The sequence below is a fragment of the Lepisosteus oculatus genome, chromosome 2 (assembly GCF_040954835.1).
Source record: "Lepisosteus oculatus isolate fLepOcu1 chromosome 2, fLepOcu1.hap2, whole genome shotgun sequence".
Lineage (NCBI taxonomy): Eukaryota > Metazoa > Chordata > Actinopteri > Semionotiformes > Lepisosteidae > Lepisosteus > Lepisosteus oculatus.
In genome coordinates, this window is record NC_090697.1 from 72,325,080 (window position 1) to 72,352,963 (window position 27,884).

General features: G+C 41.0%; 1 protein-coding gene across 8 annotated transcripts in view; it reads right to left on the minus strand.

Moving 5' to 3' along the window:
- Positions 1 to 20,152, minus strand: part of fgfr1a (fibroblast growth factor receptor 1a) — a 58,605-nt gene extending 38,453 nt beyond the window's left edge. For 3 of the 8 annotated variants that reach the window (XM_069182937.1, XM_015340142.2, XM_069182919.1), the window contains exon 1: positions 19,338 to 20,107. The gene's annotated coding sequence lies outside the window, so the exon portion shown is untranslated. Of the gene's footprint in view, positions 1 to 17,327; positions 17,386 to 19,337; positions 20,109 to 20,135 lie in introns of those variants that run through there. The other 5 variants (XM_069182912.1, XM_069182911.1, XM_069182909.1 and 2 more) reach the window with 5 other exon arrangements.
- Positions 20,153 to 27,884: the final 7,732 nt, after the last annotated feature.

Consider the following 27,884-nt stretch of genomic DNA (forward strand, 5'->3'; position numbering starts at 1 on the left):
ATTTTAGGAGCTGCTACACAAAGTTTAACACTGTACTCAAAATCAAAGCAGCACAAAATCCTGCACCCAATATTACATTCAAGAGCATACATCTTATAAAGCCATGAAGGGGTTCAGACTGCTGCATCAAGGAGGACATATTTCCATGCTCTAACTACAGCTTTATGGACAGGCAAAAAGCTATCAGAAGACAAATGTTTTTCAAACAATAAAATCATTGCCAGACTGCTGCGTGGAAGTCAATGCAGAATTGCAAACATAACGAAAAATCATATTTCCAGCTGTTTTTTCAGGGGGAAAAGCAGAGCAACTTTGATTTATTGTCCTTCTACTGTTCCCCCCTCACACACTAAATATCCCAAAAAGAATCACAAATAGAAAGATGCAAGGAGTACAAGTGATTTTACCAGTTGTAACTGCTCTAGATCAGCCTTTCTACACAGTTTGCCTATTGAAGCATATTTACAGAAACGTGTGATGGCACACAGACGTCACTGGCCTACGCACTCCATTACAATATAATAAACTAAACATTTCAGTCTGAAAGGTCTTAGTGCATAATCACCTCATCCTGGCAGAACATGATGACAGTGAAACAAGAAGCTCTTGCTCAACGGCAGTAGTTTTTGTGTTTTGTTTCATATCCGTCAAATGCGAAAAACTCAATTCCACGGCACAGGCAATTTCCACTTGAGCAGTCGTAGAAGCGTGGCCTCTGTCTCACGTGTATATAAATCATTCAGTTTTGATTTCTCATTAGTGACTTCTACAAATTTCCACCTGTTAATGCCTGAGGACGCAAAGCTGTATCACAGAGCAAGCGGCTGAGAAACTGTGCTGTAGAGCAGGGATCACCAGGGCCTTGTGGGCCGGTCCAGTACATGTCACACATCTCCTTACATCATCAGCAACTTTACATTTCTACAGCAGGGTCAATTCAGTCCATTTAAGCCTTATGGGAGCTAATTTATCATTGTTCCCAAGATATTGTTTGTAAGGAGACAAACAACACCTACTGGACTGTAAGCATCAAGGAGCAAACTTGAGGAGTCCCATTCTGAAGTGTCCTCACTTTTCTGACCTCTCCACTTCAAACAGCCATCAAAAGAGGCCCTGTGTGTTTAAGAACCTAACCAAGAATATTTCCAGAAGCCAAAGACCTAAGTCACACAGGGTGCTTCTGAAAGCCAGCAATTGTCCGAATGCCTATTTGCCATTTTTTTGTGCCAGTATCATCTGGAGGGGAAAAACCCACAATTTCCTCTGTCAAAACCCCAGCAGCGCACAGCTCAGAGCATCCTGGCACACCTTGACTCATTACTGAGCACAGAGAGCCCACCACAGCAGACTCATAAAAGCTCATAAAGGACAGAGGCTTTCTGATCTCATTTGCTAAACCCATACATACGGTCATAAACTTCCATCTGGAAGGAGCTCCCAGGCATTTGATCAGAAGGACCTCATTAATGATTTCAATCCCACCCCCCCCATCAGGTCCACTTGTTTCCTAAAATATTGTAGAAAGGTATACTGGATGGGCTCGCCATGCGTTTTATCCATGTAGCCGAGTGGTACGGTGTGCCTCATCATTCCTCACTGTGCACTGTCCTTTGGAAATGCAACACTAATGAAATCTACAACAGCAGCAGTTGCCAATGTGTAAGTTAATCACTTTGTTTCTACAAGCAGCTGTAGACACAACCCATTTCCAACTGTAGATCAATTAAGGTGTTAAGGCCGAAGTTGTAGGCAAACATTATCCTTTCTCCAGAATAGAATCACCATGTTTGGCTCTGCACAGAGCCTGGGTTGATCATTATCTGCCTGACTAGATCCTAATAGTTAGGGTCACTTTCAACCGTCTAAAAAAAAAAAAATCAACATTTCTCTTCAGGATACACAGCAGACATGGGGTGAGCAGGTTACACAGCAGAAAAAAAGCTTTTGCTTTGATTTTCAAAATTGTCTAATACCTATAGAAGCAAGAGATGAAGAAATTGGGAAAGGGGACTTCTTTCAAGTAACTTCCTAGCTCTCTCTCAAATGGTGCCAGCCAAGTGAGCCTGAGGGGGCAGGTTTTATGGCTCCATTTTATTGCCATTTCCATGGTTCAGGTACAGACACCACTTGCAAGGACTACTGTTCTGTGGCTGGAAGATGGTTTTATGCATAAAATGTGTAGGCTGACATCAAGCCCAAGCAAGTGAATTTTTCACTGACAATATTCAATCCATGATTGAATATAAACTCATCTGAAATATGCAGTGATTATATTTTCTTGCTTCTTGTTGCAGAATCTCATCATGAGCCTACATGTCAAACACATCAGGATGGGCACAGCCAGCTGAAGCACACTTATGTGGAATGAATCTAATCAAGTCTTTTATACTTCTTAATTCCCTTACAAAACAAAGTTACAAGAAGTTCAGAATGCTGAAAGGATAATAATAGTCCTTCAGCTTGTAAGGTGAGAAACTATCACAATCCTGGCAACAGTGATACACAGACATAATCAAGTACCTGACAGACTGCTGCAGCTTGTCCTATGAAACTGCAAGTTTCCCCACAATGAAATTGGCAAGTTGGTGTCCACAGATGTTTTAGTGGACTAAGATCAGGAGACAACGCTGGCCATAGCAAGGCCTCAATATTATTAACCAAGTCACGCCATTGTAACCCCAGCATTGTGTGGTCTTGCATTGTCCTACTGGAAGAGTAGCACTTCCTGACTGGCTTCCAGGAACAGAAAAGGTGTTGGGATCAAGAACTTCAATGTATTGCTAAGGAGCAACGTTGCCTTCAGCCGGTGCCAAAGGCATGCTTACGTTAAAAAGAGATTCTTCTCCCTGCCAACACACTCCCAGCACCTCAAAAGTTAGCGTGAGCAATGCAATGCAATTGTCCCAGAAATATCTACACACAGCGTCTTCCTCAGGTTAGTCAAGGAAAGGGACATTCACCAATAAATACAATTCTCCTCCACCCACCATGCTGCCATTTCAGATGACAGTGATTTCATCACTCAGCATTCAGCACTGGCCCTGAGCAGGCGCCACGCATACAAATTTCACTGTCTGTTGCACTGTAGCTGGCTGAAAATGATGACACAGGTCAAACAGATCTGACAGTTCTGGGCCAGCATGGTGACCCTCTGTCTGGCAGGACATGGCCTGTGCTTCACACTGCTAGCTTCTTGGCTCCTCTGCATTAATCTGCCGATTGTTAAAACTAATCCTCCTCCTTCAAGCACCTTCCCCCACAAATCAGCTGCTGCCTTGAATCACCAGTAACACCAACCTGGTGGTTTTGTAGGGCAACATGTTTCTTGCGTTAATTAAAATTCAGTTTAAATGGCAGTTACACCAATTCGTAATCAACACATTTGAACTCATAAAGAACTGAGCATCCCACATTTCTGAGCTCAGTATGTTGTCATTCAAAGGAACAACACCACTGCAGCAATCAGTGAACTTGCCTGCTCACTGTTTAAAATGGGAGTAACATTATATTCCCAATGAGATTCTAATGCAACACTTAAGACTGACATATTTTCAGCGTACACCAACACATTTCAACATCTGTCCATGTGCAAAATAAAAATGGTGGCATTCAACAGCCACAGTGGGCTGTTACAACCTTGCAGCTCAGAAACATGAAATGGTTCAAATTGCTCTTGAATGGGTGGGATACACGGCCACTTCTGACAGAAGCTGTTTCTACTTACTAAACACTCCAAAAATAAAACTACTTCTAAAATTACTTCAAGTGTAGAGTGAAGAGTTAGGGATTAGGTGCTGGAGAAAACCAGTGGTGCACACTGCACTCAAAGTCTGTCTGTGAAATGGAAGGTGCACACCACACCAATTCTCACACCATTCATTTTTGTTTTTAGAATGACACCCTCTGCCGGTATCATTTTTAAACTTACTGCTGCTTCATGTTTAAAAGGTAATGCTGTCCAGCATAAATGGAGATAATCTGTTTAGGATATTGCTCCTGTCATCTATAAAAAAATACTTTGCAAGAATGGTGCAACAATAAATATGAAACTTCTATTCACGATTCATCAACAGTTTCACTATTGGAAAATACTGAACTCGTCAAGAACTTGTCATTCTTTAAATAAGCGATAGTAAATTCGCTAATGTGAGGTAACTGCATGTAGCAAGTGGAGGATTGTTACAGTTAATTTTTCCCATTTGTATTATAATCAAAGGCCAAAAGAGATTTTTGCCAAGCAGATATTTGATCCATTCCTGAAATTGCTGAATGGTGGCGTGTATGTCAGGGTGTTTTCACAAGATACTGTTACAGAGGGCTGCCCCAAGCAAAGGAATTTGACACAGCTATAAAACTAACAATGAATGCTTTAAACAATAACTAGCAATTAAAAAAAGTTTATAGGTTCTTCCAAAATTGTTGAAGGTTCCCAAAGCATTTTAAAAAATGTAGTACTTTTCTAACACTAATGCTACTAACATCTTGGCATGGACATCACTTGTCTTACAGACAAGGAAACATGTAAAAACAGTTTCTGAATAGGCTGTCTGGGTTTATGAGAAAATGAAGGGGCACATCAACACACATTGCTTCAAAAACTGGGCTACATAGCAGCCAAACAGTGCAAAACTAATGTGAAACGTTGAACAAATTAAAATAAACATTTAATTTTTTATTCAAAAAGAGCTGGAAAATGCTTATTGTGCTCAAAAAAGCAGTAAACATGAAACAAGCTCACTACAGACAACTGCACAATAGCCACAGCTTCAAATGAAGCACAAGCAGACAGCATAGACTGCTGTTTTTAAAAACACATGTGCAACACATCCCCACTGAAGCAACACTCAACAGTGGCCATCGCCCTGGGCGACTGAGATAGAACTTCTAGTAAGACATCTTGCCCGCTCTTCCAGCAGAGCCATAGAGCTAGGCAGGGAAGAGAAAGGAAAAACACCAAGTTAAAACTACAAAGAACAGGAATAAGATATCCCCACGGACAGGTTTGTTTGAAATGGCCCACATATCAGAGCACTTCTCGGGAGCACTGATTTACATTCCTGTTGTGCTACCCGGAGCTCCACCTCCACATCTGCAAATCCCATTACCCACAGCACCTGGCTAAGGGATTAACACTTCCCCCCCTGGAATCCATGTGAAAGAAACCTGACCAATGGCTTTAAGGGTCTTTGAAGCCCTCCCAGCCCTTAACTGCAGCCATACCTCCACCTTACTATTGGCTTGCAATATACCCTAAAAGCTCCAGCTTTTTCTGCTGCTTCTTCTGCTTGACTTTTACCAGTAAACAGATTAACCTCTGCTCTGAATTCTCTTTAAGAGCAACAGGTGGTGGACTGGGGAGAGAATTTCACAATGGCACAGCATTGTGGACAATGACCACACCAATATCACTCCCTCAGCCTCCAGAGATCTTAGCAACAGCCCTCCCCTTCTGGAAATCAATTCAGAAGACTGGGGATCTGTACCAACACACATCATGGGATGCCTGCATAACCCATGTTGCACAGGCACAGAGCAGCATCTGTGCAGCTGCATATTCCCTTTCGAAACAGATGCTTAATCCGAATTTGTCACGTTTCCCTTCCTGGGCATCATCTCGTGCTCGGATGATGAGTCAACCCCAACAGAGGGCCAGGTCACCAGCACATCACAGCTGGCAGTCCACAGCGATGTGAGGGATGAGTCATAACAATGAGTCAGGCTCTTAGAATGTGAGCCCACATCCAAAAAACATAAGCCCACTCCACCAGGGACTGAGGCTAATCTTCAGGTCATGCATAACTAAGATACCCAACTCGACCCTCACAAAAATGCTGTCCAAAAACTGCGGTAGCAGGTGTAACAGGGCTCAGTGCACCAAGCATGTTACAGACGTGACATCACCCCCTTGAAACCCAGATGGTGTTGAATACTCCAGAGGAAGAAGACCTGATCTTCTGGCACAGTAGAGAATGCAGGTGTCCAGGGAGCAGTATGGCGGGAGCATATTGAACCCGTGAGCAACCATGATCCAACCCCTGCACTTTGGTCTTCCAAAAAAAAACAAATCTGCCACCAAGGTTTGGTCTTCGAGTTGGACCGGAAGATGCGAAAGCTCAGCTCTCAAACAAGATTCAATAAGGTTGGATGAACCAACCTATTTTCAAAATCCAATAGTGCTACACAGTTCGAAATTTAGAAAGATAAAGCGACACTTTATTGGTCTTGGTTTATAGTGTACTGAAGTGTACAGGCATTGCACTAATATAATGCACCAAATCACTTTCACTGAAAGCACTGTCATCAAGGAAGTGGTGTCTATAGCCATGCAATACAGCTTTATAGAACACTAATGAATTTCAGGTTCTGGTCAAGGACAGTGATCCACCTAATTCAAACACTGTTCTTTAGGCTGTCCCATTTTTTCCCCTTCACGCAACTACAAAGTAGAGATGCTGAAGTTTCTTGTGACCACAAATAACAGCATTAAGCACTAGCACATGGTAGGTTTATTAAGAGCTCATGAATGCAGTTCATTTACATCCGTAATGGCCATCGTAATTCAGAGTGATAAAATTTTAAATCTAGTAAATAAAGGGCTGAGCAAAGCCCCCGCCCCTCCCAACATACTTCAAAGATTTATAGATTAGTTCTTGCTAAACATTTTATATACTGCGGGTGCCTGTGTCTTTGTCTGACCTCAATATATTAGCAAAGAAGACCAGTAGACAGGCGTGGTGGGCTGAGAATGACTAAAAACCAAATCCGTCATCAACAGAGCACCTCAAAAACTTCAATAAGACTGTAACAAGAACAGCATTAGACACGACTTGGACTGCTTTTCTGCAAGCAGGGTGCAGGGTTTCAGTTTAGTAGAAGTACGATACACACCGACTGTATGACTGCAGTGATCAGTTATATTTTGTGAACTCATCTTGGATCGATTCAAAGTTCCTGAATCCAACAGCTTTTGCTGCAAGTGGAATAGTTTGATCTCCTTCAGCATCTGTAACCATTTGGCAGCAATTGACCAGCTCAACTATGTGCTTTCTCAAAATCCCAGCTGCAATATGATTCCACTGCTTTGGAAACCACAGTGGCTTTTTGATCCATCATTGCTTTGAATCACTTAATCCGGACCTCTAACAGAATGACCTTTGACTGTTACGATATCGTGAGGTAATTGCAAAGAGACATTCTGTGTGGAACTAAACCTATTTTCAAGTATGTGGGGTAATCTAGATCACAGTTTGGAACAAAAGACAGCAGACAGACAGACTTGGGTTCCCCCAGGGTCAGGACTGAGAGCTGACCCTTGGCCAGCGAAACAGCAATCTCGAGTACTGAAGGAAGAAAACTGCACATTCTAGAGCTGGGGGGTATAAATCCTGGCCCTGGAAGGCTGGTCTTGTGTGTGGGTGTGCATTTCAACACGACTCTGGTTACTGGCTTAACTGGGACAATTAACAGCTTCTCCAAGCTCTTGGGGTGCTGCCACTGCTTTAAAGAGACCTTTTAAACCGAGAGACACAGCAACCATGCAGGACTGAGACCGCCTTCCCCTGTTCCGAACCGAAAATGACATGACTAGGCTGTCTGGGCAAAGCACAGCCAACTAAGGAACTGGGAGTTTACATCTTCTTTCCACCTCACACATCTCTGCCTTTTATGGAGTTCATCAGTCAACATGCTATGAGCACTCACTTATTATCCACCCAAGATAATTCGGCAATGACCCCTGTTTAACCCCTGGTGCCTTTCTGAAGAAAATAGACAATCCCATTTCCTGAGCGGTGGTCACAAAGACATCAGTACCACAGGCCTCCCCCCACTGTAAACAACAAGCAAAGTTTATTCAAGCATAATCCAAAGATTCAATCACTCTGCTTACATGTTCCATTCAATTGCAGATCCTTCATATTTTTCGTTTTTATTGTGGATTGATGCTTTTGCAAAAAGAGAATAAAAAAGAAAATTGGCTTCTGTGCACAGGCAACTTATCACTGTGCCTTCAAACATGATCAAACTGTAGTTGCTGGTTTTCAGTTTTCCCTTTTTCTTCCCCCCTTAAGAATTAGGTCTGTTTTTTTCTTGGCTTCTGTGGAGCAGTGGAGCCAGACAGCAAAAAGCAATTAAACCTGCAGTTGAGGGGAGCTTGCTGCCTTTCATTAGTGCGTCCGGGACGAGTAATTAACAGCCACTCTTCGTAACAGCAAGAAGAAAGTAAAGAGGTAGGGCTGTCTTCGTTCACATCTGAAAGATTACAGGCAGGGGCAATAGAGAGGGAGATGGATTCTTGCTCTAAAGACGGAACTAATCCCTTCTACCCAAAATGGGCCTCTTATTATAGAAAGATAGAAACTCCTTTCCTCTCTCTCCCCATCTCTTCCCTTGGCAAAGAAAAGTACCGCTTCCTAAGCATACGGTAATGTATAACCACAGAGCATGCCGTACATATGATACTGCTGTTAAGCACGTTAAGTTTTTGGAATGCCTTGAACTGAAAAAGAAAACACCCCTCGTTTCAGTTTATCAGCACATCTGAATGGCAACATAGTACTTCTGGGTTTCAATATCTGAACATTATTATAGTCTGCTTAATAGCTTAAACAGGCCAAATTGCCATCTGCTACAGTACATTAAAAAAATGATAATTCAGTGCTCTTGTACTATGTTTTGCCTGACCTGCCCAAATGTAGACAAGTGCAGGGTTTTCCATACTGGTATCAAGAACAGACAATACAAAACGGTAAAAACGGTAAAAAAAAGGTGTTTATGACACATCATTTATTACACATCTAGACAATGGGGAAAGCAATTAAGAAAGTAAAGTTAGGAATGTTCTGTGCATTTTATGCATTGAAAATTCTATGCATTTCACATTTAAGTCACTGTATAGTGCACTCGTAAGGCCTCATTTACAATAGTATGTACAATTTTGGTCATCATGTCATAGAAAAGATATTGCCTTTTTGGATTAAGGCCAGAAAAGATACCCGATGCAGTAATGGGTTTAACTTTAAGGGAATGTTCTACACTGTCAGGCTGAAGGACTGAATGCTTCAAAGAAAATGACCTATAGGACTTTGTAAAAAAAACGTAAACCACATAATTGTGCATCGGATCTATAAAATCCTTTCATAAAATAAACACTGACTTTTCTAGACACGCAAGCATACTGGCAAACAAATCCTTCATTAAAAAAACAGCTTCACTTGACTGAAAGTCGCAATGGTTAATACTTAATAAGAGTTGCTGTTTCCTTGAACTTAATCATTTCCTCCTCTATGTTCCATGTTTATTCTAAAACAAGCAAAATAAAGCATTATTCACCCATTCCTTACACATGCACAGGTCTGGCAATGCACTTAAAACAGCAGGGAATGAAGAATGATACAGCATTGAACTAATGTTTCGAAGAGATGACCTACTAGCTTTGAGTCTTGTTAGTTTTGGCAAAATGTACCTGAGAGGGGCCACACAACCCTGACTGCCACGTGTTTGCACAGAAAGCTGCTGGTATTGCAAAAGGAGAACAACAATACTGTGGGAAGCCCAATATAAAAACTAACCAATAAAGGTGTTTATCAGAAGCTGCTACTTGTCACTGGCCTTGATTCGTCCTGTTCCTAAAGTCCTGCCAAATGTGTGTAGAAAACCCAAGAGAAACAGGTTGTGAATCAGTAACATACGTCAGTGTTCTGGAGACAGAAGCTAACATGTGCTTGTAACAGCAAGATTTGCACAGATTGTGACTGATTGTTTAACCTTACAAATGAAGTGACAAATTTTAATCATACAGGAGTGTGACACACACAAGAATACCAGTAATTAAATAGCGAGGTGATTGAAAGAGTCTGAATTGATAATAAACAGAGCATTTATGTTCTTAAGGTCACTACAGGACAACAAGTTTGTGTACAGTACTGTCAGAGCTTCAGGGAACTTGAATGAACATCTACATGCTAAGAAGAACCTATCAAAGGCAACATGCATTCAAAATGTGACAAATATGCACATTTCGACATGCTTGACACACAAAGAAGTTCACTGTTGAGTTAAACTGTGTGCATACAAACAAAAAGAACTAGACTCCAGCTTCTGGAAACAATCAAATTTGCTTGGGGAAAAAATTGGTCTAAATTGCTGATAATGATATAAAGAAAAACAGCAGTAAAGAAAAAAATAAAGATTAAGAGCAATTACCATAATGAAACTGTTTTGAGTTCCTAGTGGTCTCGTGACATTCTCAACAGAATGGGTTATGGATTTATGGAAACAGAAAAAAATTCAATCTCCTTTTCCAAGCAACCATGAACTGGCAGCTACCTATTATCAACAGCCCAGGATATGAAAAGCTCTGAATTGTAATTAAAGGTTGCATTTTGTTATTTTTTCCCCTGCACTCAGACATAAAGACCCTTTCCAGCCCAGCCTGGCCCCTAATTACTGTTCGCCTGCACCCATGCATAAAATTCCTCAGCTCTGTTTGTTCCTGAGATGGGGAACCTGCCTAAACTCATTGCTCAGCTCCACAGAGTCGTCTGCTACATCAGCAATGGTTCCAACTCACCGGGACTAGAATCCCAGATGACTCCTCAGTTCCAGTCTGCACCTTTTTTTTTTTACTTAAGCTTTAGGCTCAAGACAATAGACATCCTAGACGTTTAAAGCAAAGAAGGACTCCTGCTGCCCCTAAACAAGATTTCAATGTTTACAAAACGTTCCACACCTTTATATTTCAGGCTTAATCCAACAATTATTTCAGGAATGTCCCAGTCCCTGATGCTTCATTGTGAAAATGTGAAAACTGGAACAGCCAATAACTAATTCATCTTAGCTGTCCCATAGCCTAGTTTTGCCTAATGCCTGACGTCTAGTTTACTGTTGCTGTTAAGTGCCAAAGTTAGAAATGGTAATGCACGACTGATAAGCAATACACTAAAAGCAATTTAAACAGTTACAGGACATTTCGTCTCAGACTTGCACCTTTAAGTTCCCCTCCAATGATTCCAAGTAATTTGCTGTTGGAATAAAGTGACTGAGGAGGCCATTTCAGCAATCTGCCACATAAATAAAGGCAACTTTCACCTTTGTGTGTGGACTTGTATTAGGTCATCAATCCAGCTAATTAAAATTTGTAGACATGAGATACATTTTTAGAAGTGCTGTGACTCAGTCTAGCCACAATCAGGTGCAAAAATAGTAGAACAGTCAATCCCTTTGGGAATATATTAGTCATTGAGGACTGGCTCCCACTTACAGAAAACGGACCCGTCCCTCACCAGCTCTACTGTACATTGCCCACCCCTCCTTTGGGGATATGGGGAATTTTCCCTTTTGCTATAACTGACCCACGAAGACACTCATTATAGAACTATTTGATCCAAGTGCTGCAGTCAAGTGTAAACTTGCTGAGTCACTGAAAGACATTCCTAACCCCAGCTACTGCCTGTAAAACAGGCTGCGATGGAACAGGTCCCAGAGAAGGTGCAACATCACCAACATCCTGCAGACCTCACACATCACTCTGAATCCCCTAACGTTTAGGACGGATGCCAAGTCAGGGATCTGCATGAGTATTTCAACATCAGACAAGGAAATAGTGCTAACAGTGTCAGATCCAGTGAGGACTCCCCACGATTTCAAATCCCACTCATTAGAATATTTTCATGACACTCCATTGTCCTTGGGGCTCCTGACATTTTCAAATAGAGAACAAAAGCTGGCCGAGTATAACATTTGCAGAAGACGTTCTCCAGCAGAAGTCTTGATCTAATAGTGGCAAAAGAATTTCTGGGACAGGAGAAAGAGCATCCCTAGGAAGATTGGAGAAATTGTGAAAATGGCACTGGTACCATCACATGACACCTGAGTCTGGCTGCCATTCTAAGAGCAGATATGGACTACTGCAACCATCAAGGACAGTCTTGGATGCTTTGGTTGCATCTTTCAATTAGAAACTGATTATGACCTACCTAGGTAAATAGGTAAAAACCTGCGGTACAGTAAAAACCTACCGTAAATTAGGGGAATTTACGACCTATTCAAATTATTAGTTGACTTTCATAATGTTGGGGTGGAAGGTATGTAGGAGGTTTTGAGGCCTTCTCCCTTTTGTTCCACCCAAGCTGTCAGTTATACAACTGTAATTAACTGCATAGCGATAATACTTGTAACTAGGCTCTGGGGCTGCTGGAAAGATAGACCTTAGAGACTTTAACAAAGAAAATATTTGAGCAAACAGTTATAAAACCGTTTCTGCACACTGTACTTTGGACTTTTTACACAAAGATAAGCAAAGTATGATTAATTGATTAATAAAGTATTACATTAATAAAAATAAAATTCAAATAAGATAGAGATTCTTGAGCACTGTGCATTAGGATGATCATAGATTGTTTATAATTGTTTGGAAAACTCACGGTTCTCAAACTGTTCCTGGATGTCTTTCTATTGCCTTGTTTATGCTGTAAAAGGTATTAGTTATTGTTACCATTTTTAAACATTTAAGTAGAATAAGAGACTATGTATTTAAGTAGAATATGAAGGAATGATTTTTCACACAATAGGAACTGTAAGGTATGAAGTGTTTATAACATGAAATAGCAAAACACACATTGTACAGTACTAATGATAAGTGATTCCACTGAAGTGGAGAAATGCAACAGGGTCAAGTGAATCACCCTCCACCATTTTCTCAACCAAGGGACGAGTGCACACGTGGCACCCTATCCTAACGAACTCTGTAGCCCTGAGTGCTCGGTTCCAGCAGTGTAGGGTTCTGCTGCTTCCATGATGTTGTGGGGTGCTCCCATTCCCTTAGAAGGCAAGGTCCGAGATAATCACTCGTGACCATCTTCACCTGACCTTACAGCATCTCATCCACATACAGGGGGTGGACAACATAACGGAAACACCACGTGAAAAAGGAGTTTAACTTCGAAGTAACTAAATCACCATTACAAATGCAGCTGCAAAGGCAAGTCATATTACTTTGATTGCCATTTAACAGTATCTGTCAGCCAACATGAGGCAACTAACAGAGTTCCAAAGAGGCCGAATAGTTGGTGCCTGAATTGCAGGTGCATCGGTCACAAAAACTGCAAAATGATTTAATGCGTCAAGGGGAACAGTCTCAAAAATAACGACGGCGTACGCCAAACATGGACAAACTGCATCGGCAAAGAGCAACAGTGGTCTCAAGTCGAAGCTCACCGACGGGGATAGACGGACACTTCACAGGATAGTTGCTAAATGCCACAAAAGTACAGCCTCAAAAATGACCACAGAATTGAATCAGCAACTCTGTGACTCAGCCTCAACAAAAACTGCCCTGAGCTTCACAAAGCTGGAATTCATGGCAGGGCTGCCATTTGGAAACCGCTTGTATCCAAGGCCAACGCACCCTATTTCCTACATCTGGACAGGTTTATGTTTGGAGAAAGCCCAAAGGATGCCTTCAATGTCTGTTGCCAATTGCTAAACATGGTGAGGGATCCGTAATGGTATGAGTAGCCATCTTGTGGGAGTCATTAGGTCCGATGATTGATCTGCATGGTCAGATAACAGCCAAGGTATATGAGGCCATTTTACAGGACCAAGTGCACCCTATGGTGCAAACACTGTTCCCTCATGATGTTCCCATATTCCAGGATGATGATGCCCCAATACACACTGCTAAATAAATTCAAGAGTGGTTTCATCAACACCAGGATGAAGTCAAAAGCCTTCCATGGCCTCCCCAATCACCAGATCTAAACATCATTGAACCTTTATGGGGAGTTCTGGAGTGCAGAGTGTGAAGTAGATTTCCATCTCCTTCATCCCTCGAAGAACTGGAGGCTTTTCTTCTTGAAGAATGGCACAATATCACACTATACACAGTTCAGGACTTGTATGACAGTATTCCAAGAAGTACTGAAGCTGTTCTGAAGGCAAAGGGTGGACCTACTCATAATTAGATATTGATATTAATATATTTTTAGGTGTTTCCATTATTTTGTCCACCCCCTTTATAGGTACATGTGGCCCCCCAAGGGGTCAGATAAGCATGACTGATGTTTTCCATATGCCATGGCCTTCTCAGTCACCAGATCTGAACCAAATCGTGCTTTTCTGGGATATCCTGGACACCTGAGATAGTGTTTCCCGCCTCACCAAACCGGGCTTAAGATGATTGACTACCCCCATGTAAGGACAGTGCGGCATCCCACGAACTGCAGAAGCTGGTAGAGCACGTATGTGGGCTTTGCATCCCACCTGGAGCCATGTAGCTCAGACAGCAAGGACGTCGAGCTCCTGACCGGAAGGTCCCGGGTTCAATCCCAGGTAGGGGCAAGTGATGGATCTTGCTCCAATTCCTTCCTAACTACTCCCAGGTTCACTCAGCCTGCTTTCCAAATGAGTACCAGGGGTTAATCCCTCTGGGGGTAATAGGCCGGCCGGAGCGTGATGCTGACCATATCACCTCACCCTGCCGTGTCGGACGGTCAAGGAAAATGGTGGCCCTTGCCCTCCCAATCCTACATGAGCCTTTATGGCCTGAAAAGGGACTGACCTACCTACCCTTCCCACCCAATACCTATTGAAAAGACTTTTACATAGGTGTTTGCATTTTTTTTTATCAACTACCTACAGCTTTCACATTTTTTTCCAGCAACTTTTCTGATTTATCAAACAAGCACATAAACAGCCGATCCTGTGGGGACCAACATCATCACTGCACAGGGTCCAGCTTGTATTGTGCCACCAAAACTGTCATGGCACAACAACACTTGCTCTCCTCTCCAGATATTCTCCTGGCTACACTTGGGGAAAAAAAACCTTCCCAGTAACTTCACCAGGTCAAACTGTTAGCAAAGCTAATGATCTAAACTTAAATCTAAAGGCTCTCCAGCCCTGGCTTGCTTTCTAATGGCTTCAAAATTTTTTAGACCTAGGAAAACATTTAGGCCAGGTAAGTGACTCATTTCTTGAATCACCTGAGTGAGGATTCCACAGGACTAAAATCAAGATCTTGCGGCCCTCAAGGATGATATCAAGGAAGGCTTCAGGATTGTGGTTTTACAGGCACAAGGCCAAGTACCAGGTGTTAAAACGTGCAATAGGTTGCAACAGGCCTAGGTATACACAAAACAAGTACACTGCAAAACCAAACCACCACTCTCACCTGCAGTAACAGAAAAGTCTTGCTACAAGCAGCAGTGTGGAGTAGCAGGTTGTGGGTTCAAATCCCAGTTGGAACACTGCTGCTGCTGCTGTGCCCCTGAGGAAGGTGCTTCACTCAGATTGCCCCAGTAAAATGCCCTACTGTATAAATGGGTCCAAATGTAAATCACTTTGGATAACAGAGGCAGCCAAATTACTGTTAATTCCTGGATGGCCTATTCACACAAAGCCAAGACGGAGCAACTGGGCAGTTGGGGGGGGGGACTTATTCCCCTGGAAAAAGTCAAGACCAACTGTCAAAAGCCAGCTGCAGAATAATCATACATAAAGCATTCCAGGAACATAGCACTTCATCAGTGCTCATTTATGGCAGCAGGACTGAGTGATGGAGATTTTGATATACACAAAGATATAGTGTGCATTATACACATTATATGTTATGTCTTGTAAAATCGTAGGAAAAAAAACTTCTGAAGATTTATCACTGCAATCTAAGGTAAACACTGGCAACAACAAATTACATTTCAATAGCCCTATGCGAGAAAAGAAATGTGAAAATTATGATTCAGTTTTGAAACCATCGTACTTTTGCCAGAATACCGTTGAATATTTTTGTGAAAAGTTTCAACTTTGAGACAATCTATAGATCTATTTTACCTATAAGACTAAAGCAGACAAAAACAAACTTTGGCTTACTAGAAATCGTGTTTTTACGTGCTTAGAAAACAAGCAAGGCTAAGTGTGAAGAGTCTCTTTCCCCTCTGGCCAGGTGAATCGGCTTCTTTGATGCCTGGAAATTCAAAACAAACGCCCTGCAGCTGGTTTTCAAGAACCTTTCGCAACGCAACAAATCGCTTAGAAACGATTCTGAATTCTGTTCATACATAAAAAAAATGTCTGTCGTCAACAGGTATTTGCTGTCTAGTAAGTTCTTATCAGAATTATTTGTAAACCGTGTGCAGCGTGCAAGGTCTTGCGCTATCTGCCTCACAGATCGGCCGGGCGCGTTGACGACAAAGTCGCTCGCCAAACAAACTGAACGGACGCAATAATCCAAAGAGCTAAAAGATGTCCGAAGAGGAAAGAAAAACGCGTTACACATTCCCTTCCACAGCTCTATTACCCGGAGACTGGATCAAAGAACGTCACACACATTGTGCACCTCAGTCAAGTGCGCTTGTTAAAAATAAATTTCACCCGACAAACACGGCAAAATACTTCAAAATGTAACTCAGCCGTGGCTATTTAGTCATTAGGTTGCTCACTTTGAAATAATTACAAACGTCGCCCTCTTCACCTGAAATTCAGCTTAGACAAAAGCACGTGGTTGTTACTTTTAAGTAATTTTGTGAGGTTATTACCGTCAAATTGTATCCTGCATTCCAAAAAGAAACGCTCAGCTACAATATCTATAAAAGGAGGAACAATAACTTGGACACTTCAGTTTTAAAACACCAAAATCTGTCATCTCTGCATAAACCTTTTCCCCTAAAAGCCTAGCTTTAGGCGAGTTGCTGCGTGTGCGGACGTGCCCTTACAAATAAAAGTAACGTGAGGCAGTACAGTTGTTAAAATGCCTCTATCTCAACCTAAAACCTATGTCGACTGTCATTAAAACAAGTCCTTGTCCTGTGCTTACTGGAAAACTGAGAAACATGATGGTAAAAAAATCCTCAGAAACCTGTCCAGGTCATTAAGTCCCGCCAAGCCAAAGGACTTTTCCAGGCAGATCTCTCCTGCACAGAACAGTACCGTAAAAAGGAACTGATATGCACAGAAATGATTGTTCTTCAAAAAGACTTCAGTTAAAAAAGGAAACGGAGAAAAAACTGCATGTGAAGACTTTTATAAAACCCTTCGCGGTAACTTTTCTTGAAGGTTTCCTTTAAAGCTTTACATCATTGGTTGTGAGCATGACAACAGATTATTCAACTTAAGTTGTGTGTGAATGCTCAGTGTCTCACTAAGACCCTGTAGTAGAAAACATTTTGAAAACTGATACAGTTAGTGATTCCAATGGACATATGAACACAAATGGAAAGGACTTGAAGTTAAAATATAACATAGGCTCTCTTTTGGTAAGGTATCAGGTACATACGTGCTCAGATCATCAACACTGTAAACGTCTAGTTTTAAAAATAATAAAGGTGTCCCATTACCATGCCTGGGTTCGACCCTTTTTCGGTGCGTCATTCAGTTTCAAACCCCCGTCCCCTCCCCCACGAAATCTACTGAAAACCACCAGAAAGTTCGCCAGAAACCTGGTAAAAGACGCGCTACTTGTCACGTCAGACTCACGACGCGTTGTTATAATACCGTACAAAACAAAACAGATAAGGTCATCATTGACAGTCTTAGAGATTTCAATATCTTAACAGTAAACGCTTAAGAATTACACCTTGATACTGCTCTTACACTTAAAAGGGATCGAAATCCGTGTAATGGACCAGGCTTTGCTTGCGATTTCAACATATCATAAATTGATATGCAGTGTTTACACAACAAGGGTACATCAAGAGTGTTTTGGTCATCTGTTTGTAATACAGGCCCTGTCGGCGTTGGTCACTCATATTTAGCTCACTCGGGTCAAAGCGCCTTTTCACTGTTTTCTTCAGGGCACGTTTTGGTCATTGCCCCCTTAGAGTTACGTTAGTAAGCCCTTTTTACAACATTTCCTCCTCGTTTAATCCTTATAGAAAGAAAAAAAAACTAAGAGATAAAACATTAGTAGGTAAACAGACCCTCCGGCGATAGTTTTCAGTTTTAACAGTAGAAGCGTTACAGTGCTGACGCGCTTCTGTAAAATCCATCTTCTACTACTCGTTAAATGTGGAGGGAAACGGCCCGCTGTAATAGTCATTCGTGAGGGCTGAGGCGCTGTTAGAATTAACATACTAACAAAAATTAAATTAAATGACTTACTAGCCCAGTACTGCCTTCATAACCCCCACCCCCCACTTCTGCTAGAGCCCTGTGCCTTCAAGTGACCAAACGCAACAAGTGTTGGGACTCCTCAGGCGAGCGACTGACACCACGCTGGTCCACAAGGCAACGTGTGAAATGCCTGTGATCCGCCTGGAACAAATGGATACAAAAGCCAAAAGGCCAGGCGCTTCACTCAGCGTCACGGGGGATATCGAGAGAAACGCAGTTCTGAGATCAAGCTAGGGGAAAAAAAAAAGTTTCCAATTCAATCCCTTCTTTAGTTAACCGTCCCGCGAGCCAAAAACCTGACTGCTATTTTCCATGATTCTTTCTGGCTCTGAAACGTCTTAGGCATCCCCCTCCCTCCCCCAAAAAAGACTTTCCCGTTAAACTGGCCTTTAAAAAACTCATTCGTTGCCGGCGATACCTCGATATGCCAGATCATTTCAACGAAAGTTAAACACGGCACAATGAACCCCCTGCTCGCAATAAAAATTAAACGGGTTGTCCAAACGCGCTTAGTCGACACTCGTTTTGAACCAAATGAGTTCCAATTCCCAGTATTTTGTCTTCCGTACCAACAAATCGCGATGTATCACTAGAACGTAACAGCGTTTGGTTTTTAAATTGCATTTACTTTAGACAAGGCTATTGACGGGCATTCGTTTTTCGAATTTAACGTGTTAAGTATCTCTCACCTCAGGGAATACCAACAGTCCGGTCACCCGCTAACACTTTTCCTGTGTTAACCAAGATTAATTCTTAGGCTGGATGTCATGACTGCATTTCTTTTACGGGTTTAACTAAATAGGTACTGTGGAGTCCAGAATTTCTTTCTAAAACCATTTATACCACTTAAATAAGCAGTGCACGTTCTGTTTCATTACGCGTTCTACATCTGGCATTGATGGACATTAGCCAAAACACAAGAACTCTTTTTTTTCCAAGAATATTAGCTTCAGGCTACAAAGCATACGAAAACCACTGAGACTCAAAAAATTCCGTGCATCTTACGGGAATATTTACGAAACACATTATATTCGCACTATTTCTTAAAACGTGTGAAACTGCAGAATTACATAAAAATCATATGTTGGACCGGGGCAGAAATATCCTTTGTATTTTGAGTTTGTGTTTAAAAATTGCTCATAAAATTATGAAAACTTACGGATTTTGACAAATTCTTGACATCAGAATTAGAATTAGATATTTTCTCACTCAGTTATAGTTCCAAAAATAATTACCTTTTTTGCCAAGTAGTTCCAAGACGATGCGCCGCCGGGATTCTCACGGAGAAGAAACTGAATCCTTATAAGACGTTAGAAAGTTTGCATTATTGTAGATCCAGTACCAAACAACTGGCTTGGTATGTACCAAAAAAAGCAAATGCCTTCCGCAAAGTTAATTAGCAAATACCGGGGAAGGAGAACCAGACGAATCGACAAGTAGCTTTCTTCTCCTGAAAATCAGAGCTCAGATCATAGGTTAAAAAAAAACTTCTTGAGATTAGATCACAGCAAAGCCGCGGAACAGCCAAACTACGAGTTTCTGTTAACAGGAGAAAATATCGTATTTCCCCCCTATAAATCAGCTGGTAAATACGCAAAGTTTGGAGAGGGAAAAGTAATCTTCGCAGAAGCTCATGAAACGCCGTGCACCTTTTTTTGTGGTGATAACGTGAAGGAGAAAAAAAACTGCGCTCCACTTCTTTATTGTTTGAAAGAAGCCAGATTCCCACAAAGATAACCGTCTTCCAGATAACTTTTTAAGACAGCGTCTGAGATAGGCTCCTATCAGCTCCTGAGCTACTCAGGCTGAAAGTCAAATGAATTTTGATACATAAAAGCTTGATGATTCAGCCCCGTGTCTAAATACGCTGTATCTCCTTATTTCGTTCGCTCCTCCGAACTCATTCACATCGCAGATTGTCTGCGACCTCCCCCCTACTGTTCAAACGCTCCAGAAACAACAAGAGCCGAACTAATGGAAACCTGCCCCCTACCATCATACGGAGAATACATAATCACATCGACTGAGCTAACCTGCCTCCGAGCCATCCTCCAACACCTCCATGCCCAAGTGAGACTCAACCCCCTCTGCTTGGCATTCTGGGATATGTAGTTTTTAGCGGAAAAGTAAACCAACATGTCAATACTGCCGAACTATTCGGCATATACACTCAGTATATGACCCAAACCCTGCGCATGGTGATTCGTTCAGCGACGAACTGCGAAGTATCCACGTTTTTCGTTTCTATAATACTTTTCTCACGTCCATAATATGAAGAAGTAGGCTCACAAATGTTGTTTACATCTTAATTATAGTGAGTTTTGTTACCTGTGTTCTCACAGACCTCTGTAATTTAGATTGAAGTTATCTTCTTGATTTTTCTTCTTATCACATGTCCAGCTAGATGTATGAACACGGGGGAAATACGCAAACCCCACACAGACAGTACCGCACGTCTGGAAATGAACCCAGGGCCCCAGCGGGGAAATGCAGCTATGCTAACCCACTGCGCCACCGTGGAGTTTGTTTGAAATGTCATTAATAATCTTAAATATTATAGAAACTAACTTATCGGATGTGGTTGTATGAAACTGCTCTTCGTGAAATACAGTACTGTAATGCTGATACAGACAGCATAATCTCGTGCATCTTGACATCAAAGGAATTAGACTGCATTTTAAGTATTGTATAAAAAGACGTTCTATAAAAGATTGACCATTTTTTATCAACATCTCTCTGAAAATGTTGTTCTATTTGGCATTGCTGAAGCTCCACCCTTTTCAAAAATGTGTATGAATGTAGTTAAAAATGTAGTTAAAGCAACATAAGGGTCAAATACGGGATGGCAACGCCACCGTGTTAAATATACAGAGGGTAAGGAACTGTATATATTCTTACTAAAAATTGTATGTACTTTCTCACTGAATATGGTATGTTCTGTCACTAAAAACTACTTCGGCGCAACAACAGAATAATAGAACAGAATAAAACTCCATTCATACTTTTGTGTTAAAACCAGAAACGTCTTAAAAAAGCAGCTGAGCATCGGTCGGTTTTGCAAACAACACAGCTGAGGCCGAGGGCGACAGGTTCAACGAATTTGTTGATCGAAACTTAATTTACTTGATAACTTGATTAAACAAAAACCGTTACAGGAAGCCAGTTCCGTTCAGTAACCCAGGCTACTCAGATAAAATTAGCATTATATGAAACAAGGTTGAATGAACACATTCATTTCGTATTATTCGAATCTTACAATCATGTCAGGCATCTCGGGTGCCTAATCTTTGATGAACCACAAAGATAAACATATCAAGTATGCTATATTTATACCACCTGACGATGTTTAATAATTATAATACCACCCGGCGATGTTTAATAATTGTATTAACAGAGGTTAACCTTTTTTCAGTTATTAACCACGCTAAACGGCTCCGTAATAGTTTGTGTCAGTGGCTCTGTTTAATTACTTGCCTCATCGAGTTCATTATTTTTAAACGGTCCAAGGCTGTTTTGCACAGTTTACAAGAGGTCGACTGCAACAGTCGTACATCAAGATGAGATGATGCACACGTACAATTCAATTCAATTTAATATACATTGACTCTTAGCGATACCAGGCCTATGTATAAGTAAAATTTTCACTTTGAAAATTCAGACCAAGTCTAAAGTACAGATAAAAAAAGCCTAAACTGGGGTTTACATTTAGATAAGAACCTTAATCTGTGGATTAAGTTTTTTAACCCGTTCCCTTCGATCGTGCTAGCATTGCTATTATGAAGCACCATACCTCTGTGGTATACGTTGTATTTGACGTGAATTTCTTCTCCGTTTCGAACAGGTAGTGGCACGCATTGTCCGCATGCTTTAAAGTATTTATTATAAATTGAAACGTGAAACTCCAGACACTACCACATGCCTTTTAAAATATGACTAAATCCAGATAATAACCCCAAATGCAGTCTTCCTGTGCTCTCAATACGTTTTGATGTATGTGCGCCTCTGCCAGATGTTTTATTAGAGTGACTGATACTAGACAGGACTCGTTTTACAGACCTTCATCACAGCCAGATGTAGCCAAGTTATTTTATCCTTCAAGAGCACTTATATATTTAAACATATCTTTTATATTGAAGGATATATTATGTGTGTAATTCTATAATTTAAATATTTTTATGACGTTATATATAGCATATTTTAAAGTCACACCTATATAATAGGAAAATTACAGTTTTATTACGCATGGTAAAATTATTTCTCATTAAGCGTATTATACTGTGCATAAAATATACTAAATAAAATAATCAACAAAAGAGTGTCAAGGAGAGGAATGTCACCAAACTGCAGGATGAAATACTGTACATGTGAAGGGGAAAGAGGTTGCATAAGAAAGGACAGCAAATTCTTTTTTTTTTTTGCTTATTAGAAGTTGGAAACTATCCTGAGCTATAAACTATCCTGGCCTTAAGTAGTTCAATTAGTTCACACCTATAATAGAGTCCAGAGCCAAAAAGTTGTCTTTCTTTTCTTCTCTTTTCAGCATGTATGAACCTCTACTTCTTCCTTATAAACTATCCTGCTCACCTAAGAAGAAGAAGGCATTTAAACCATCCATTATTCTTCCTTTTATTTATAAAGTGGCTTTCAAGACATTAAAACAAGAACATACACAATAATCTGACTGTAGTGCAATCAGATATAGATATAGATATAGATATAGATAGATATAGATATAGATATAGATATAGATATAGATATAGATATAGATATAGATGGAGCTGCAACAGAAAAGGCACGGTCACCAATAGTGAGAGATTTAGTCCTGAGTACAGTGAGCAAAGGACCAGCCTCAACAGACCAAAGCCTACAGGAGTGTAAACATGGAGGAGCTCAGAGATGTAAGATGGTGCCAGATTGTTTAAAGCCTTCAAAGTTAGAAGATCTCATATTTAATACATCATTTTAAAGGCGACCAATGTAGAGATTTAAGTGTAGGAGTGATATGCTGCCGAGATCTGGTGTGACTTAGAGGTCTAGCTGCAGAGTTTTGGGCTTATTGGAGCTCACTGAGAAGAGTGTTAGGGAGCCCATAGAGTAAACAGTGGCAGAAATCAAGCCTCGATGGTATAAATGCATGAATCGGGCCCTCAGCAATCGGACACTGATAGAAATGATCTAATGCAGGCAATATTGCTTAGGTGAAAATATTAGTCTAATTTTTCACGTGCGGAGCCAAAGTCAGGAGAGGCCCAAGTGCGACTCCCAGTTTCCAGAGTAAGGCTGATGCCTGAACGGATAAGCTGTCCGTGATAACTGTGAAGCTCTCCAGGAGGCATTAACTGCCCCCCAGTAAAAGTTCTGTTTTGTCACTATTTAGCTTCAGGGAATTTGATGTCAACAGAGCTTGACGTCACCGTCACCCAGACAAGAGATACGTGAGGTCTGTGCGCAGTTCAGGATAGGGTGGGATTAATGAGTCTGGGCTCCCCCGGCTCTTGGCAAACATAACGACGGACAGGTTAGCGGACGCTGCCAGCGAGGGATGCAGTTGTCCTCCAACCAGCAGTGACCTTTGGGTGCCTGTGACGTGGTAAAGACAGGGGACTCAACGGCGAGCTGTGTGGAGGAGTCTGACTGCGCCCCCTCATTCTTACAAGCGTGCAGTGTCAGAGGTCGTAGTCACGAGTCCAGACGTGAAAAACACACAACTGGAGATTCTAAAATTGATAAATATAATAATAAAAAATAACTAGCAATTTAAAAAGTTAGGTAAAAAAAGAATATGGAATCTTCAGGGACCAGTCACTGTGCAAAGAAAGAAATGCTGTTTACAAATGTCAGCACACATTTCTGCAATCTACCACAGTTACATTATAAATATTACTAATATAAAAACATAAGTAATAAAGCCCTCTTTGACTGGTTCATAGTTCTACATGCACTGCTTTGTAATTTAAGGCAGAAAATCCAAATATTAATTGAAAATCGTTAAAAAAACACCAGAAAACACTTTCCAAAGAAAATTTATAACACATAAAGTACTAATGGAATACATTTCTAAGGCACGTTTAACACTTCATTTACACACAAATTGCATTTAGTTTCCTCTGGTGTGGGGGCAGCTGTTCAGAGCCCAGAGAACTATGAGTAGTTTGTAGGTCTGCAAAAATAAATCAACAGGGACCAGTAAACCATCTTGAAAAACATGAACATGTTACAAGCTTCTCATCTGAAGAAGAAATTATTTCTAGCCACATATACATTTCCTTCAAAGAATAGAAGTATTTGCTTACAGCCATTTTCCGAAACGCCAAAAAAGCTTAAATAAATGTCTTTAATTGTCCATTGCCATCTGCCCTGTTGCCCTGGAAAGCAGACAGAATGTTCTGAATGGGTCCCATTGACTTACTAAAGAGGGCTTATCAGCAAATACTGCAGCAAATAGAGGTAGCAATGAGGTGTGAAACAGCCCAAGGCTGGCTAATGAGCAGCATGAGAGAGAGAGGTGGGGAAGGCACTGGGGGTGATGGTCATCCAGACTTTCCTCTGTATACGGTCCGGAGGTAACAGAAGAATGTTGCAGATGGCACACCCCTGCCTGGTGCCCTGAGTGTTTAATGACATCTTTTTATTCGCCAGTGCGTCAGTGAAGCTCTAATGGAGTTATTGCCTGTTGTGGACCCCCTGAGCAAGTGTTTTTACCTGGCTAGATGCTGGAACTGCTTGATTTGTTAACACAGTACAGGGAACTTAGAGGGGCATGGGGCACTACTAAAAGACTGCGGAGGGGACTGGCTGGCCTGGAGGCCAGGGGGCATCTAACATGTTGGAAGCTCTCTCAGACAGTAAAGTTTGGATGCAGCTCTCTCTAATAATACTGCATACTTAAAGGGAGACTGGAAACTCAGTTTTTCCTGTTCTTTAGGAGGCCATATGTCTTGTACAGGAAACCATAGTCTGCCTATGAATTCCTGATTAACTTGACCCCAGCACATGGGGATATGGTCCCAGCTGGCTAATGGCATACAGTTTGAACCAGTGTTCTCTTAACTCTACAGCACAGTATTGCTCTAAGTCCTTTAGTGATGTAGCCACATGTGTGCCCTCCTGTTTTAATGTTTCCTTCGGTGGTCATTAAGTTGTGCACACTTGCCAGAGCAACACTGTTCAGGCTCAGGAGAAAGAGGAAAGGATAAGTTAGCTGTCCCGGCAGCATCTCAACATCCCCAAGCAGCATCTTTCTAAAAAGAAAAAGTTAGTAAGAAGTGAGTACTGCAATGGTAGCACACGTAAAAAACGAGCTTCCATATTTGAAACGGGGCCATTAACTGATAAACGCATTGCCTACTTCAGCCCACAAGGTATTCCTTCTTCTTCTGTCACACAGCTTGTCGTACGCCAGGAGATTTAAAACGTCACTCTTCCTGTCATTGGAAACAACAAGGTTGTAAAAAGTAAGTTCTATTTCCACAGGAAGCTTTTGATTTCTGAGCACCTAGTGTACACAGGAAGCAGTTTACTGGACATGAGGGTTTAAATAAGTGCAACAAAATATTTGCTGTTGATAAGAGCATCGATTTTCAAAGCTTGGCAGAGAAAACCCTTCCTGTTTATTTTTATGTCGGAGGCTGTGATTTGTGTATAGATAATCAGTGGATTGTAAGCAAAGCCTAATGTTCTCATTTCTGATGAAACATCATGGTGATAAAAAATGAAAAATGATGTATAAATTATTCCATATTGAACCTAAAAACAAAGTTTTCAAAATGCACTATACGTACAACATTAACCTATTCTGGATAAGCCCTGTAGTTCAACTACATCAGCAGGAAACCTGGTAACTAGGTTTCCTGCTGATGTAGGAACCTTAACAGGAGCACTTTATGTTTGAAAATATTCATGCAGATGGATTTTTTCCACTACATCTGAGCAGTGATGGCTGACTTCTTTCAGCTGTTTAGCAAAGGAGTCCAAGTGGAGTCCAGAGTTCGCCAGTTGCTCTCTGTAGATCAACTTTTCAGACTAGAAAAATAGAGGGTGCTCTATGAAAATGCATGTGTAACCCAGTGTGCACACAGGTTAACAGTATCAGCATGCAAAGGACTGCTAGGCTCAATCAGAGAGTTTTGTGTTTTAAGAACTGTCTGTCCAGAATATTAATTGTGGGAATTTGAGGTGGGAAATGTATGAAGAGGGTTCACTTTGATTCTCTGACATTAACGTGCACAACGTTAGTGGAATCTGAGGAACAGTTCTGTCAGGTGAGGCTACTGGGCCAAATGCAGATGCTCTACAGCAAGACAAAGCACAGCCACTGGCCCAGATACCAACAAGGACAAAGTAACACAAGTAATGTTTTATTTTGCTCTGTGTCATTAATTAATCATTTCTAATCAGTTTTGGTTGTACCTCAGATCTAGGGTCGGAGCTAATTTTGTTATTATGTTCTTATAATACTTAAAAAAATTATTTTTATTACCACATAATAAAAGCAGTAATCATTCTATGGAAATATTACAACAATCCTAAATAGTATGCAATTTCAAAGACCATTGGAATAAACCTCCTAAAAAGATTACATTTCTATTCCACCATTTGTCCTGAAAAAAACTTTATGTAGTACACTTCTGGCAATAAAGACATTCACTTATCTTTCACAGTTGAACTTCCCTTTAAGGAAGAATGACTAGAATTTTCAAGTCTGAAAGGTAAATCACACTGAAACAGGTTGTAGGGACTGGATATCTTTAGTCTTAAGAATGACAAATTGATCAAGTATTCATTTCTATGATTCAAAATTCAGAAAGTTAGCCCAGGAGGAGTACAGTACATGAATGTCAGTGAAACAAACAAGAATATTAGGTCCTAAGTTGATGTATATTTATGACTGAAAATCAAATTAATTTGTTTACAGAGAGGATAAGCAAGTAGCAAACTGATGAACAAATGATCTGAATGACATTTCCTTTTTCGTAAGCATTAAAATGTTCCTAACTTTATTTTTTTTAAGTATTGGAGAGAAGAGGCTAGGGTTTAGCAACTCCAGAAGCAGGACAGAGCCACACAATCGTGAGAACACGTCAGGATGTAGGAGCCAGTCTTTCATTTTAAATATCATTGTTGAAGTCAATTTCAGTTCATTGTGTGTGAACGACTACCACACAAAATGTCACTGTTTATTCTGGACATGTTCCCAAGGTCCATTACAAGCTCTCTGCACACCTAAGAAACACAAGACAAGGACAAGCCATTTATTAGCACACATTCATATTGCTCAGATGAGAATGTAGAGCAAAGCCAAGCTTTACTGACAGTGACAACTAATTGTTCATGTTAAATGCAACTTGTGCACATTATATGGCCGTTATTAATGGACATTCATATCTAGACAATCAGTTTAAAAGCACACAGAACACCTTTTCAACTTTTTTTCTCTTGTCAGCAAGACTTTTATTCTATTCTTTTAGGTTCTGGTAATTCTTTTAGACTGCTGGTTCTTAAAGCTGAAAGCAGTCTGAGCACCATGATAATTCTTTCCCATGATTTGCCACAGCCATGCTTCAGTGAACCATAGTACAGTAATTTGTTTGCTGTAGTACAGAGCAGTGCAAGATAATAAATCTAGTGAACAGTGTATGCACAGTGTATAAATAAGAAGATAAGAACAAACGAGAGGAGGGAAATTGTCTCACCTAGCCCATTGGGTAGTTTGTAGTGAATTGATCCAAGCATCTTTAGCTCTTTCTTGACAGAAGCCAGGTTGTCAGCTGGAACTACATGAC